This window comes from Nerophis lumbriciformis, linkage group LG39, assembly GCF_033978685.3.
Source record: "Nerophis lumbriciformis linkage group LG39, RoL_Nlum_v2.1, whole genome shotgun sequence".
In the NCBI taxonomy this organism is placed as follows: Eukaryota; Metazoa; Chordata; class Actinopteri; order Syngnathiformes; family Syngnathidae; genus Nerophis; species Nerophis lumbriciformis.
The window spans coordinates 3,136,217-3,153,916 of NC_084586.2; the positions used below are offsets into that span (position 1 = coordinate 3,136,217).

At 40.4% G+C, this 17,700-nt stretch overlaps 1 protein-coding gene and 1 non-coding gene across 3 annotated transcripts in view; one reads left to right on the forward strand and one right to left on the reverse strand.

Annotated features, from left to right (window-relative positions):
- The window catches only part of myo1d (myosin 1D), a 288,636-nt gene that overhangs the window by 260,482 nt on the left and 10,454 nt on the right, over positions 1 to 17,700 (reverse strand). The window lies entirely within an intron of this gene.
- Positions 17,229 to 17,299, forward strand: trnag-gcc (transfer RNA glycine (anticodon GCC)). The gene has a single exon. It is a non-coding gene; the product is annotated as a tRNA-Gly (tRNA).

Consider the following 17,700-nt stretch of genomic DNA (forward strand, 5'->3'; position numbering starts at 1 on the left):
CATTTTGATAGCATTTTTGTATAAATAGAAAAATATAACAGAAAAATATTTAGGAGGCAAAACTTTCAGTATTATAGATGACTAAGAATGCTATAATTAATTATTACTTTAAAAAAATTATATTTTTCTCATTATGTTCCGATTTTTTGCTGTTTATATTTTACAGTCTTTTTTTTCAAAAAGATGTTACTATTTGAAATTTCACAACTTTTAAAATTTCATCAGACCCGTTATATTTGCACAAAGTATCGCCGACCCCAGCCTGAATTTTACTTGGTATCGGATCGGACAGAAAATCTGTGGTATCGCACATCACTACTGAACAGGAGCTTCCATGGCGCCCCCGCAGAACCAGGGGAGGACTGCACGATGACATCATGGCAAGAACAAGGAGTAGGCGCAGGCCAGGAGCAAAAAAGTGCTGCATCAGCATCCTGACTCACTCCAATGTGTGTAAGTCCAGAGGAATGTGAGTCTGCGGGGTCTTGAACACCTTTTAGGTCGACCTCAGATAAATCCTGTGTTAGTGATCAGAAGTGACGTCTTCCGCCAGTTGACCACTTCCATGACGTGCAACGCCACCGGGATGAAGGATTTCTGTAAGAAGGGCCCGCCCCCTGCCCGCCAAGTCCACAAAATGAGACGTCTGCTGCTTGACTTATTTGGGGAAGGGGAGGGCGGGGGGCAATATAAAGAAGCCGGGCCCATGTTTACATAAGGACGGTAACGTGGTTCTGATTACACAGCCTCCAAAAGGAAATTCTTGTGGCGAGACCGGACGTTTGGCTGCTGGATCGCAGGCGAGCCTCGCTCATCTGGGCCGATACCACTGATTTTCTCACCGATCCGATACCAAGTACAAGTCAGGCAGGCATCGGTACTTTGTGCAAATATAACTTACGTGTCTGCTAACATTTTAAAAGTTGTGCATTTTCAAATAATAACATATCTCTCGACAAAACAACAGTAAAAATGTAAGAGAAAAAAAGAAAAAATATGGAATTTTATGAGAAAAAGCTGAAATATTTAAACTAATAATGATTAATATACTTAGTCACCTATAACACAAAGTGTTGTCATTAAATATATATATAATATATGTTTTTAACAATAAAAACATCAAAATGTCCCCCATACTTTAAGTTTAGACACCCCTGATCTAAAACTTTAGAAGCTCTCAAAGTAAAAAAAATAAATACAATTAAAATATAAAAAAAGTTTAAAGTTATGAATTATTTAGAAAAATATTAGTCTTTCAAAATGAAAATAATGTACCTAAAATATAAAAAAAAAGCTAAGTTAGTTACTTAAAAAGTAAATGAATACTAACTTATGAATTTATGAACTTATGAAAAATTACAACATCAATAATAAACACTTAAATGTGTCACGAAACATTAATATTTTTGTACAGGTGGAATTTTGACACACTATGTTATGCAATTAAACAATTGCATTATTAATATTCTATTTTTACATGGGGGGAAAAAAGGTACAAGTATAAGTAAAAAGAGCTAAACAGTCGGAATGTAATGAGAAAAAGCTGAAATATTTTAAACTAATAATGAATAATATACTTAGTCACCTATAACACAAAGTGTTGTCCTTAAATATATATAATATATGTTTTTAGCATTTTTTTAACAATAAAAAAAATATCTAAATGGCCCCCATACTTGACTTTTCAGTGTGCAGTGGAAAAAGTTTAGTCACCCCTGATTTAAAACTTTAGAAGTTCTCAAATAAAAAATAAAAATGCTTAATATAAACAAAGTTTACTATTTTTCAAATTTAATTCATAACTTAAACTTTAGAGTCTTTCAAAATAAAATGTACCTAAAATATAAAAAAAAAGCTAAGTTAGTTAAAAAGTAAATAAATACTAACTTATGAATTAATTAAAAAAAATTGGAACAACAGTAATAAACACTTAAATGTGTAACTCATTTTTTACAGGCAGAATTTTTGACACACTAGGTTATGCAATTAAACAATTGTATTATTAATATTTTATCCTATTTTTACATGGGGGAAAAAGGTAAATGCATAAGTAAAAAGAGCAAAACAATCGGAATGTAATGAGAAAAAGCTGAAATATTTGAACTAATAATTAATATTAATATACTTGGTCACCTGTAACACAAAGTGTTGTCCTTAAATATATATAATAAATGTTTTTAGCATTTTTAAATAAAAAAAATATCAAAATTGCCCCCATACTTGACTTTTCAGTGTGCAGTGGAAAAAGTTTAGACACCCCTGATCTAAAACTTTAGAAGCTCTCTCTCAAAAAAAAAAAATAATATATATATATATACAAAGTTTGAAGTTTAAGTTATGAATTAGTTGGAAAAATATTAGTCTTTCAAAATAAAAATAAAATGTACCTAAAATATAAAAAAAAAAAAAGCAAAGTTAGTTAATTAAAAAGTAAATGAATACTAACTTATAAATTAATTTTTAAAAATTACAACATCAATAATAAACACTTAAGTAAACATTAATATTTTCGTACAGGCAGAATTTTTGACACACTAGGTAATGCAATAAACAATTGTATTATTAAAAAATAGTACAAGTATAAGTACAAAGACAAAAATAATCGGAATGCAATGAGAAAAAGCCGGAATATTTAAACTAATAATTAATGTTAATATACTTAGTCACCTGTAACACAAAGTTGTGTCTTTAAATACAAACCCCATTTCTATATGAGTTGGGAAATTGTGTAAATATAAACGGAATACAATGATTTGCAAATCCTTTTCAATCCATATTCAATTGAATGCTCTACAAAGACAAGATATTTGATGTTCAAACTCAAACTTTTTTTTTTTTTCGCAAATAATAATTAACTTAGAATTTCATGGCTGCAACACGTGCCAAAGTAGTTGGGAAAGGGCATGTTCACCACTGTGTTACATGGCCTTTCCTTTTAACAACACTCAGTAAACGTTTGGGAACTGAGGAGACACATTTTTGAAGCTTCTCAGGTGGAATTCTTTCCCATTCTTGCTTGATGTACAGCTTAAGTTGTTCAACAGTCCGGGGGTCTCCGTTGTGCTATTTTAGGCTACATAATGCGCCACACATTTTCAATGGGAGACAGGTCTGGACTACAGGCAGGCCAGTCTAGTACCCGCACTCTTTTACTATGAAGCCACGTTGATGTAACACGTGGCTTGGCATTGTCTTGCTGAAATAAGCAGGGGCGTCCATGGTAACGTTGCTTGGATGGCAACATATGTTGCTCCAAAACCTGTATGTACCTTTCAGTATTAATGGCGCCTTCACAGATGTGTAAGTTACCCATGTCTTGGGCACTAATACACCCCCATACCATCACAGATGCTGGCTTTTCAACTTTGCGCCTATAACAATCCGAATGGTTCTTTTCCTCTTTGGTCCGGAGGACACGACGTCCACAGTTTCCAAAAACAATTTGAAATGTGGACTCGTCAGACCACAGAACACTTTTCCACTTTGTATCAGTCCATCTTAGATGAGCTCAGGCCCAGCGAAGCCGACTGCGTTTCTGGATGTTGTTGATAGGCGGTTTTCGCCTTGCATAGGAGAGTTTTAACTTGCACTTACAGATGTAGCGACCAACTGTAGTTACTGACAGTGGGTTTCTGAAGTCTTCCTGAGCCCATGTGGTGATATCCTTTACACACTGATGTCGCTTGTTGATGCAGTACAGCCTGAGGGATCGAAGGTCACAGGCTTAGCTGCTTACGTGCAGTGATTTCTCCAGATTCTCTGAACCCTTTGATGATATTACGGACCGTAGATGGTGAAATCCCTAAATTCCTTGCAATAGCTGGTTGAGAAAGGTTTTTCTTAAACTGTTCAACAATTTGCTCACGCATTTGTTGACAAAGTGGTGACCCTTGCCCCATCCTTGTTTGTGAATGACTGAGCATTTCATGGAATCTACTTTTATACCCAATCATGGCACCCACCTGTTCCCAATTAGCCTGTCCACCTGTGGAATGTTCCAAATAAGTGTTTGATGAGCATTCCTCAACTTTATCAGTATATATTGCCACTTTTCCCAACTTCTTTGTCACATGTTGCTGCCATCAAATTCTAAAGTTAATGATTATTTGCAAACAAAAAATGTTTATCAGTTTGAACATCAAATATGTTGTCTTTGTAGCATATTCAACTGAATATGGGTTGAAAAGGATTTGCAAATCATTGTATTCCGTTTATATTTACATCTAACACAATTTCCCAACTCATATGGAAACGGGGTTTGTATTTACAATATCTGTTTTTAGCATTTTTTTTAGCAAAATAAAAATATCAAAACACTTGGAAAAAGTTTAGACACCCCTGATCTAAAATATTAGAAGCTCTCAATATAAAAAATAAAATGTACTTAAAATAGAAACAAAATTGAGTGAGTTAATTAAAAAAAGTAAATAATAATAACTTGTGAATTTATTAGAAAAATTACAACAACCATAATAAATGACTGTTAAATGTGAACATTCATATTTTTGTACAGGCAGCATTTTAGACACACTAGTTTATGTAGTTATACAACTATATTATTATTAGTGTTATTATTTTTACTACTGTTCTATATTCTTACATGGTGAAAAAAAACAGCAGTAAAAATGTAAGAAAAAAAGAGCAAAAAAATGGGTATGTAATGAGAAAAAACTGATAATAATAATAATATTATTATTATTAATTACTTATTATTATTAATATTATTATTATTATTATTATATATTAATAATAATATAATTAGTCACATAATACAAAACCGACACAATATTTGTTTATATCATTTAAAAAATAATAATAATAATAATAATAAAATGGGCGCAGCATACGTTGACTTTTCAGTACGCGGCCCTTGGTGGAAAAATTATGGACACCTCTGACTAAAGTATCAAAATAATCGATATTTTGATACGACAGCATCAAGATCTGGTATCGGCGGTATGGATCACTAGAGCATAAAGGCGCAGGCTGAGTTCTGAACGTGGACCAGGGTCCAGGATCGGGCCTTAAACAAGCAGGTGGGATGACACTTCACTGCCGCCAGAACAAAGTCAACAAAGCTGCTTGAGCTGATAAGACTAGTGCAAAAGGCCAAAGCTCCGCCCCCCCGTGTCACATGACCACTTTGATGGAAGGACAAAAGTGATGTTTATCGCCTCAAAAGACACATTCACAGGCTTTTAAGCGGCAGGTGGCGTCCAAAGGGTCTTTAAGTTCAACGGGCGTGGTAATTGTTTTTAGGAAACGCCTAGTGGCAAGGATGGGTACTGAATACGGTTCTTTTTTTTTGGCACCGACCAAATCCGCACTGATTCACGTAAAAAAACATGATGTCATCGCACTTCGGCACTTGGCGATCACTCCAGCAGCACTGATAGCCGACTACATCTTGATAATGTTACAATTTTCAAAGCCAACAAAGAAATTGACTCAAAAAAATGCTGCAACGTAAGTTAAGTAAGGCTCCACGTTTCCAAAAATTGGTTAGCTTGATGCTAATACACATTGGCTTTGCTATTGACATGCTACTGATTAGCATTAGCGATTTTACATGGCGATTTCAACACCTCTAATGTGTTATTTAAAACTACAACTAAGATGCACGATACAATCGAACAGCTGGTGCGTAGTAAAAACAATACTTGGAGCATTAACACTTTTTAGGGCGCAACAAAAAACAGAAAAACACACCTAAACTATACACGACTGCCCTTTAATGTCTTGGACTTGCAACTGCAATTGGAATTTAATGTCATACTTGCAAATGGACTACTACTGGACAGTAGTTATCTTAATCAGTTAATTTTTAATAGTAAAATCTAATTTTTTTTATTGCTACAATCAAACATTTTTATTTTTATATCACACAAAAATTGGTACCGTTGAGTACTGGTATTGATTCCCAGGAACCGGGAATTGGTACCGTGTCGGTTACCAGTGGCCACGATAATTCATGAAGTTAAACTCATAACACAGTAAATGAATGATACGGACATGTTTGTTACTGAATAATTGCTGCCTTGTAGACTTTGTATGTGTAAGTAATATGCAACTTTAATTATTTGATACCTGTTTATATCACCAAATGTGCTGTTTTATTGTTCAATGACTATTACGTATGTCTAGCTTGTGTGCTATTGTGTGCTTAGCTGCTGTGTATCTGCTAGCTCCTAGTAGCCTATAGCCGAGTATGTTTACCTTTTGTAAATTACTTTAGTAAAATAGAAGAAGTTGTGTTTATTGAAAGAAACATTAAAATGTTAACTTTGCACAAGTAAACACGCTGCGGTACCGCTTGTATCGCACATGATATCACACACAAGTAAACACGCTGCGGTACCGCTTGTATCGCACATGATGTCACACACAACTAAACACGCTGCAGGACCGATTGTATAGCACATGATATCACACAGGTAAATATGATGCAGGACCGCTTGTATCGCACATGATATCTATCACACACAAGTAAACACGCTGCAAGACTGCCTGTATCGCACATGATATGACACAAGTAAACACGCTGTGGGACCGCTTGTGTCGCACATGATATCACACACATGTAAACAGGCTGCAAGACAGCTTGTATCGTACATGATGTCACACAACTAAACGCTGCAGGACTGCTTGTTTTGCACATGGTATCACACACAAGTAAACACACTGCACGACCGCTTGTATCGCACATGACATCACGCACAACTAAACACGCTGCAGGACCGCTTGTATCACACATGACACCACACACAAGTAAACATGCTGCAGAACTGCTTGTATCGCACATGACATCATGCACAACTAAAAACGCTGCAGGACTGCTTGTATCACACATGATACCACACACAAGTAAACATGCTGCAGAACTGCTTGCATCGCACGTGACATCACACACAACTAAACACAATGCGGGAGTGCTTGTGTCGCGCTGTGGGACCGCTTGTATCGCACATGATATCACGCACAAGTAAACACGCTACAGGACCACTTGTATCGCACATGATATCACACAAGTAAACGCACTGTAAGACCGCTTGTATCGCACATGATATCACACACAAGTAAACATGCTGCGGGACCACTTGTATTGCACATGATGTCCCACAACTAAACACGCTGCAGGACCGCTTGTTTTGCACATGAAATCACACACAAGTAAAGACGCTGCAGGGCCGCTTGTATCACACATGATATCACACACACAACTAAACACACTGCAGGACCGCTTGTATCACACATGATACCACACACAAGTAAACATGCTGCAGAACAGCTTGCATCGCACATGACATCACACACACACAACTAAACACGCTGCGGGACCGCTTATATCGCACGTCACACAACTAAACACGCTGCAGGACCGCTCGTTTTGCACATGATGTCACACACAAGTAAACACGCTTCAGGGCTGCTTGTATCGCACATTATATCACACACAACTAAACACTGCAGGACCGCTTGTATCGCACATGATCCCACACACAAGTAAACATGCTGCAGAACTGCTTGCATCACACATGACAACTGCTTGCATCGCACATGACATCACACACAACTAAACACGCTGCGGGACCGCTTGTATTGCACATGATGTCACACAACTAAACACGCTGCAGGACCGCATGTTTTGCACATGATATCACACACAAGTAAACACGCTGCAGGACCGCTTGTATCGCACAAGTAAACACACTGTAAGACCACCTGTATTGCACATGATATCACACACAAGTCAACACGCTGCAGGACCGCTTGTATCGCACATGACATCACGCACAACTAAACACGCTGCAGGACCCTTTGTATCGCACATGATACCACACACAAGTAAACATACTGCAGAACTGCTTGCATCGCACATGATATCCCACACAACTAAACACGCTGCGGGACTGTTTATGTCGCGCTGTGGGACCGCTTGTATCGCACATGATATCACGCACAAGTAAGCACGCTACAGGACCACTTGTATCGCACATGATATCACACAAGTAAACGCACTGTAAGACCGCTTGTATCGCACATGATATCACACACAAGTAAACATGCTGCGGGACCACTTGTATTGCACATGATGTCCCACAACTAAACACGCTGCAGGACCGCTTGTATCACACATGATATCACACACAACTAAACACACTGCAGGACCGCTTGTATCACACATGATACCACACACAAGTAAACATGCTGCAGAACAGCTTGCATCGCACATGACATCACACACACACAACTAAACACGCTGCGGGACCGCTTATATCGCACGTCACACAACTAAACACGCTGCAGGACCGCTCGTTTTGCACATGATGTCACACACAAGTAAACACGCTTCAGGGCTGCTTGTATCGCACATTATATCACACACAACTAAACACTGCAGGACCGCTTGTATCGCACATGATCCCACACACAAGTAAACATGCTGCAGAACTGCTTGCATCACACATGACAACTGCTTGTATCGCACATGACATCACACACAACTAAACACGCTGCAGGACCGCATGTTTTGCACATGATATCACACACAAGTAAACACGCTGCAGGACCGCTTGTATCGCACAAGTAAACACACTGTAAGACCACCTGTATTGCACATGATATCACACACAAGTCAACACGCTGCAGGACCGCTTGTATCGCACATGACATCACGCACAACTAAACACGCTGCAGGACCCTTTGTATCGCACATGATACCACACACAAGTAAACATACTGCAGAACTGCTTGCATCGCACATGATATCCCACACAACTAAACACGCTGCGGGACTGTTTATGTCGCGCTGTGGGACCGCTTGTATCGCACATGATATCACGCAAAAGTAAACACGCTGCAGGAACACTTGTATCGCGCATGATATCACACACAAGTAAATGCACTGTAAGACCGCTTGTATCGCACATGATATCACACACAAGTAAACATGCTGCGGGACCACTTGTATCGCACATGATTTCCCACAACTAAACACGCTGCAGGACCGCTTGTTTTGCACATGATATCACACACAAGTAAACACGCTTTAGGGCCGCTTGTATCGCACATGATATCACACACAACTAAACACTGCAGGACCGCTTGTATCGCACATGATCCCACACACAAGTAAACATGCTGCAGAACTGCTTGCATCACACATGACAACTGCTTGCATCGCACATGACATCACACACAACTAAACACGCTGCGGGACCGCTTGTATTGCACATGATGTCACACAACTAAACACGCTGCAGGACCGCATGTTTTGCACATGATATCACACACAAGTAAACACGCTGCAGGACCGCTTGTATCGCACAAGTAAACACACTGTAAGACCACCTGTATTGCACATGATATCACACACAAGTCAACACGCTGCAGGACCGCTTGTATCGCACATGACATCACGCACAACTAAACACGCTGCAGGACCCTTTGTATCGCACATGATACCACCCACAAGTAAACATACTGCAGAACTGCTTGCATCGCACATGATATCCCACACAACTAAACACGCTGCGGGACTGTTTATGTCGCGCTGTGGGACCGCTTGTATCGCATATGATATCACGCAAAAGTAAACACGCTGCAGGACCACTTGTATCGCACATGATATCACACACAAGTAAATGCACTGTAAGACCGCTTGTATCGCACATGATATCACACACAAGTAAACATGCTGCGGGACCACTTGTATCGCACATGATTTCCCACAACTAAACACGCTGCAGGACAGCTTGTTTTGCACATGATATCACACACAAGTAAACACGCTTTAGGGCCGCTTGTATCGCACATGATATCACACACAACTAAACACTGTAGGACCGCTTGTATCGCACATGATCCCACACACAAGTAAACATGCTGCAGAACTGCTTGCATCGCACATGACATCACACACAACTAAACACGCTGCGGGACCACTTGTATTGCACATGATATCACACACAAGTCAACACGCTGCAGGACCGCTTGTATCGCACAAGATATCACACACGTAAACACACTGTAAGACCACTTGTATCGCACATGATATCGCACACAAGTTAACACGCTGCAGGACTGCGTGAATCCGCACATTATACCACACATGTCAACATGCTGCAGGACTGCATGTATCGCACATGATTTCCCACAACTAAACACACTGCAGGACCGCTTGTTTTGCACATGATATCACACACAAGTAAACACGCTTTAGGGCCGCTTGTATCGCACATGATATCACACACAACTAAACACTGCAGGACCGCTTGTATCGCACATGATCCCACACACAAGTAAACATGCTGCAGAACTGCTTGCATCGCACATGACATCACACACAACTAAACACGCTGCGGGACCACTTGTATTGCACATGATATCACACACAAGTCAACACGCTGCAGGACCGCTTGTATCGCACATGATATCACACACGTAAACACACTGTAAGACCACTTGTATCGCACATGATATCGCACACAAGTTAACACGCTGCAGGACTGCGTGAATCCGCACATTATACCACACATGTCAACATGCTGCAGGACTGCATGTATCGCACATGATTTCCCACAACTAAACACGCTGCAGGACCGCTTGTTTTGCACATGATATCACACACAAGTAAACACGCTTTAGGGCCGCTTGTATCGCACATGATATCACACACAACTAAACACTGCAGGGCCGCTTGTATCGCACATGATCCCACACACAAGTAAACATGCTGCAGAACTGCTTGCATCGCACATGACATCACACACAACTAAACACGCTGCGGGACCACTTGTATTGCACATGATATCACACACAAGTCAACACGCTGCAGGACCACTTGTATCGCACATGATATCGCACACAAGTCAACACGCTGCAGGACCGCTTGTATCGCACATGATATCACACACGTAAACACACTGTAAGACCACTTGTATCGCACATGATATCGCACACAAGTTAACACGCTGCAGGACCGCGTGAATCCGCACATTATACCACACATGTCAACATGCTGCAGGACTGCATGTATCGCACATGATATCACACATTCCACATGCAAGCGTTTATCATCTCACTTGTTTTTTTTAATGATAATCGGACCAATATTGGGACACCCCTGATTATTATTGAGATATATTATTAGAAATTGCGCTATAGAAAACTCTTTATTATCATTAATTGGTTGCGGGTGTGACTGTGGTAAAAGACATGAAGTATCATACTGTAAGGATGACTTCCATGTAGATTATGATGAATAATGTGTTGCTTGCATAGGTGCTAGAGATGCGCGGTTTGCGGACACAACCGCGGAGTCCGCGGATTATCCGCGGATCGGGCGGATGAAATTAAAAACAATAAGATTTTATCCGCTCGCGGGTCGGGTCGGGCGGATTAATTAGATATTTTTTTTATTTTTTTATTTTTTTTGCGGGTGGCAGTTAAACCAATTGGGAAATATATATACATAGTTAAATGTTGTTACCCACATACGAAAAACGAGCAGGCACCTGCAGCATATGCCACAACAGAAGAAAAAAAAAGAAAAGAGATGGACACTTTTACGGAGCGGAGAAGGGACGCCTCGCCGGGGTCCGGGACCGAGGCCCCTTCCCCCGAGAGGGCCCCACCGGGAGCCGTAGCTGAGGCGATCCGCGAGAAGGGCCCGACGCACGTCCAGGGTCACTACCGCGCCCACCGCACCGACACCCCGCCTCGTCCGCTTTCGCAGTGCGCTCACGAAAGGGGTGGGGCTCACCCTGGTTGATATAGAGAGCAGGACGGTGGCCATGGAATTTCATTTAAGGTTTGTGATAAACCATCAAACTCATTCGTTAAAAGGACTCTATAGTAATATAAAGCAAATTTTTCTGGACATTATCATGCAAGAAAAGTTTATTTTTGGGATCGCGATCACCGCGTAATGATTTTTAAAGGTTGCATTACATTATTAACTGTCCCATGTGATCAGCCAGTGTGATTGGAAGTCCATGCTCAATTATTGCCTCCGTAAATAAAACTTCGGCATTTATCACATCCAAAGAATCTGTTTGGGCGACGAAAAACGTTGAAAGTTTTCCACTTGTATCGCTAGCAACGGCATTAGACTTGTGTTTTTTTGTCCCAACGTGGTCTTTTACATCGCTAATTCCTCCGTGTCCGATCGAAAAATCTTGTCTGCACAAGGTGCAATTCGCGTAGTTTTCACCCTTTTTTTTTTTTTTTTAATTAATATTAGATATATAACAACGGGCGGATGGCGGGCGGGTGCAGTTCTGATCAAACGTTACATCGGGTGGATGGCGGATGGTTGACGACTTTCTGACGCGGTTGCGGATGAAATAAATTGCCTATCCGCGCATCTCTAATAGGTGCAGAATATTGTTGATTGTTTATTGAATGGATCCCCATTAGCTGACGCCAAGGCGACTGCTAGTCTTCCTGGGGTCCATATAGGAGCATACAAAATAAAAATACAAAATAATACATGCATTACCAAACATTATACAAAGGAAAAATACAACAATATAATGCGCGCACACCTGGAGTGTGGAACTATGAGCACACGCCCGCACAAAGCACGTGCCAAGAAGCACTCGGAGTAACAATTGAGCATAAATATCAAGTGAAGAGCGGCACTTATAAGAAGACTGGTTCCACAACAAGCAGGCATAGAATTAAAGGAGTTGAACGGAGGCAGAAGACGGGAGCCATGAAGTGAGGTTGTGATGAAGACAATCTGTGGAGTCGGATCAGATGTCCAGACAACTCGACGCGGTCTTGTTGCAAAATGTTTAAAAGCCGTTGACTTGTATGTTTGTGGGTACAGAATCCAGCACTTTCATGGCTACCCACCGAATTCCGACCGTACTACTGGGTAGCGATTCACATAAGATCAAACGTTGCCATATTTTGGTACATTTGTTGCACGTGATGGCACGTTCGGCTGCAGACTCGGCACCGGCTGCTAGAAAGGGCTCAAAAGTAAGGCTCCCCCCATTCGAAATGTGCTAGCTCGATGCTAATTTATATTGGATACGCCATATACATGCTACTGACAAAATATCTGTTCCTCAGCTCTGGTCCGTATGGCAGTACTCAGTACTCGTCACTTGCCATGGAACGGCTAATTATGGGATAATTTGTAATTTGTAAAATTTTTTAGAAAATGTACAAACCCCGTTTCCATATGAGTTGGGAAATTGTGTTAGATGTAAATATAAACGGAATGCAATGATTTGCAAATCCTTTTCAACCCATATTCAGTTGAATATGCTACAAATACAACATATTTGATGTTCAAACTGATAAACATTTTTTTTTTGCAAATAATCATTAACTTTAGAATTTTAAGCCAGCAACCAACACGTGACAAAGAAGTTGGGAAAGGTGGCAATAAATACTGATAAAGTTGAGGAATGCTCATCAAACACTTATTTGGAACATCCCACAGGTGTGCAGGCTAATTGGGAACAGGTGGGTGCCATGATTGGGTATAAAAACAGCTTCCCAAAAAATGCTCAGTCTTTCACAAGAAAAGATGGGGCGAGGTACACCCCTTTGTCAACAAATGCGCAAGCAAATTGTTGAACAGTTTAAGAAAAACCTTTCTCAACCAGCTATTGCAAGGAATTTAGGGATTTCACCATCGACGGTCCGTAATATCATCAAAGGGTTCAGAGAATCTGGAGAAATCACTGCACGTAAGCAGCTAAGCCCGTGACCTTCGATCCCTCAGGCTGTACTGCATCAACAAGCGACATCAGTGTGTAAAGGATATCACCACATGGGCTCAGGAACACTTTAGAAACCCACTGTCAGTAACTACAGTTGGTCGCTACATCTGTAAGTGCAAGTTAAAACTCTCCTATGCAAGGTGAAAACCGCCTATCAACAACACCCAAAATACGCAGTCGGCTTCGCTGGGCCTGAGCTCATCTAAGATGGACTGATACAAAGTGGAAAAGTGTTCTGTGGTCTGACGAGTCCACATTTCAAATTGTTTTTGGAAATTGTGGACGTCGTGTCCTCCGGACCAAAGAGGAAAAGAACCATCCAGATTGTTATAGGCGCAAAGTTGAAAAGCCAGCATGTGTGATGGTATGGGGGTGTATTAGTGCCCAAGACATGGGTAACTTACACATCTGTGAAGGTGCCATTAATGCTGAAAGGTACATACAGGTTTTGGAGCAACATATGTTGCCATCCAAGCAACGTTACCATGGACGCCCCTGCTTATTTCAGCAAGACAATGCCAAGCCACGTGTTACATCAACGTGGCTTCATAGTAAAAGAGTGCGGGTACTAGACTGGCCTGCCTGTAGTCCAGACCTGTCTCCCATTGAAAATGTGTGGCGCATTATGAAGCCTGAAATACCACAACGGAGACCCCGGACTGTTGAACAACTTAAGCTGTACATCAAGCAAGAATGGGAAAGAATTCCACCTGAGAAGCTTCAAAAATGTGTCTCCTCAGTTCCCAAACGTTTACTGAGTGTTGTTAAAAGGAAAGGCCATGTAACACAGTGGTGAACATGCCCTTTCCCAACTACTTTGGCACGTGTTGCAGCCATGAAATTCTAAGTTAATTATTATTTGCAAAAAAAAAAAAGTTTATGAGTTTGAACATCAAATATGTTGTCTTTGTAGTGCATTCAATTGAATATGGGTTGAAAAGGATTTGCAAATCATTGTATTCCGTTTATATTTACATCTAACACAATTTCCCAACTCATATGGAAACGGGGTTTGTAAAAAAAAAAAAAAAAAAAAAAAAAACACTTACATTTACATTTAGAAATACTTTATTAATCCCCGAGGGGAAATTAAAATCCCATTCAAGATCAGACAAACATTACAGGGAGACAGAACAGGATCGCTGACGGGTCTGCCAACTTCCGGCGCCCCTTACAAAAAAGGTGAGATACAGGTAAACAATGGGGCGGGGGGGGTGAGAAAAAATAAAATCGGTCGAAGCCTTGGCCCCTGGAGAGGGGGTCCAGACTGAGGCCAAGGGAAAAAAACAACTCATAGCCATAGCACACATGTAAGAGGGAAACATCCAACATCAAAGACTACAAAGGACATTAAAGACATTAAAAAAGCAGAGCTGATGCAGCCAGCCACTTCTACATACAGCTATGAATAATAAGTCAAAGAAACATATACACTGTGGTGGCCTCTGCGGTGTTCCACGCCATCGTCTGCTGGGGTGGAGGGAGCATGGCCAGAGACAGGAGCAGACCCAACAAAGCAACCAGGAGAGCCGACTCCACTCTCGGCCGCCCACTAACTCGGCCAGTGTCCAGCCTGCATGGATGAGCGAGGATGGGTCTAAGGAGACCGAGGTGTCCGATACCTGCTCATTCAGCCAAGACACTGTGAAGCTCGTCCGTCCGCAGCCCTGTCTCTTCATCCACATCTCCTCCAGTCTCTCCAAACGGACTCTGGTGTGGCAGAGACCAAGCAGCTGGTCTCCATGGCCAAAAGTCTCCCAGGAGACTGATCCAGATGATCCTTACAGGGTGTTTTATTGTTGGTGCTATGGCACCATCTTTTGGATGAATTCGCTCACTGCAGGTGCTGCAGTGTCCTTCCATTTAGTGCTTTCAACTACCAAAAGTGGCATTCTGTCTTCCAGCCGTCCATAGCGTTCTACTCGTACTTATTCTTCATTCGTCACTCCAAACAACGTTTGCAAGGTTCACAATGTAACTAAAACAATTCTTACTTAATAACCCGTCCAATGCGCGATGTCTGTCGGAGTGTTTTCATGCATATTTGTACGTGCTATCGTAATGTAATCAAGCTGACCTCATTAGCTAGTACGCTAACACGTTTACGAGTGTCTGCGTTAGTATTATTAGCTTACAATGGCATTCTTTTTGTATTGTTTCAGTTACGCAAATTCCTCAGTAAATTCGCCAAAACGTCACCGTGGAGTTATTTAGTCTGTTTAGATGATTGGAGAGCTAGCTTGCGCAGCTTATGGGTCCATGACGATGATTTCTGTTTTTTTTAATCAGCCGTTTTACTGCCCTGTTACAGACACTGTTTGGAAACAATTCGTAACTATGTAAATAAATATTTACAACATATTTCTGTGTAAATAACTCATTTCACAACATATATATCTGCTACTTATATTCCAGTGCTGCTTATATATGGGAGCAAAAAAAAAAATCTAAAATTTATTGGGTGCGGTGTGCTCTATAGTCCGGAAAATATGGTAAATGTATTTTCATCAGTTTTTACGAGTCCCTTCTTATGCGGTATGTTTGATTGATATTTATTTATGTAATCAGCCTGACCTAAGCCTTGATAACAATCTTTGTGATTAACACATGCTTTCCTATCATTTGACAAGGTTGTAAACTGTTAAACGGTGACTATGTTAGATATAATTATTGAATATGATTCAAGAACAGGGGTAAGCTTACTAATTCAGTTTTAATGTTTGAGAGGGACCCGGGCCCCTCTGTAGTAGAAAAGTTGGGCCCTGAGGTCAAAAAGGTTAAGAACCCCTGATCTAGGTAATTTTCAATGCCAACAAAGAAATTTACTCAAAAAACGCTCCAACGTGAATAAAGTAGGGCTCCACTTTAAAAAAAAAAATGGGCTAGCTTGATGCTAATTTACATTGGCTTTGCTATCGACAAGCTACTGATTAGCATTAGTTATTTTACATGGCCATTTCAACACCTCCAACTGTGTTGATGAAAACTACAACTAAGATGCACGTTACAATCAAACAGCTGGTGCGGAATAAGTCCAATACTTACAGCGTTAACACTTTGTAGGGCGCAAAAGTAAACTGGCAAACCCTTGCAACTTATTGTCATACAGGAAAATTATATGATTATAAAACAAGATATCGCAACTGGACAAAAGCTATCATAATCAGCTCAATTATAAATGTTGCAATAAAAAATATATTTTATTATCAAAAACAATTGATATTTATTAACACACAAAAATACAAAAAAAAAACTACTGGTATCGATTCCTAGGTGCCGGGGCATTGGAACCGTATTGGTTCAAACTTCAACCAAGGTGAACGTTACAATGAAACAGCTGCTGTGTGTAATAAGTACAATACTTACAGTATTAACACTTTTTCGGGCGCAACAAAATACATTCAATTTAATGGCAAAGACTACTTCCTGACTAGAACACCTAAGACAAACTGAAGTAAATGCATAAATGGAAATTTTCATTACAAGGCATTGGTGGTTCAGTGGTAGAATTCTCGCCTGCCACGCGGGAGGCCCGGGTTCGATTCCCGGCCAATGCAACATCCTTTTTACCATGAATTGATTAACGTGGACTTAAACAAGTTGAAAAACTTATTCGGGTGTTACCATTTAGTGGTCAATTGTACGGAATATGTACTGTACTGTGCAATCTACTCATAAAAGTCTCAATCAATCAATCAATTGTTATCAGCTTGCTGTTAAATGTTACATTAAAAAGGATACTTTTTAAGAAACAATTTCACAAAAACCCACAAAAGTATGTGAAAAGTTATACCCTTCCCGAGCTTTTTTGTACTTTCAAAATATTCATGACTCGGTTCCATTATTGACTCTTGCATCGTCCTTCCAAATTCTACACCATAAATCCCGCCCCCTGCTGGCCCGTGTCACATGACCACTTTGATGGCCGACGATGAAAGAGAAAGACTGTTTTTCCCAA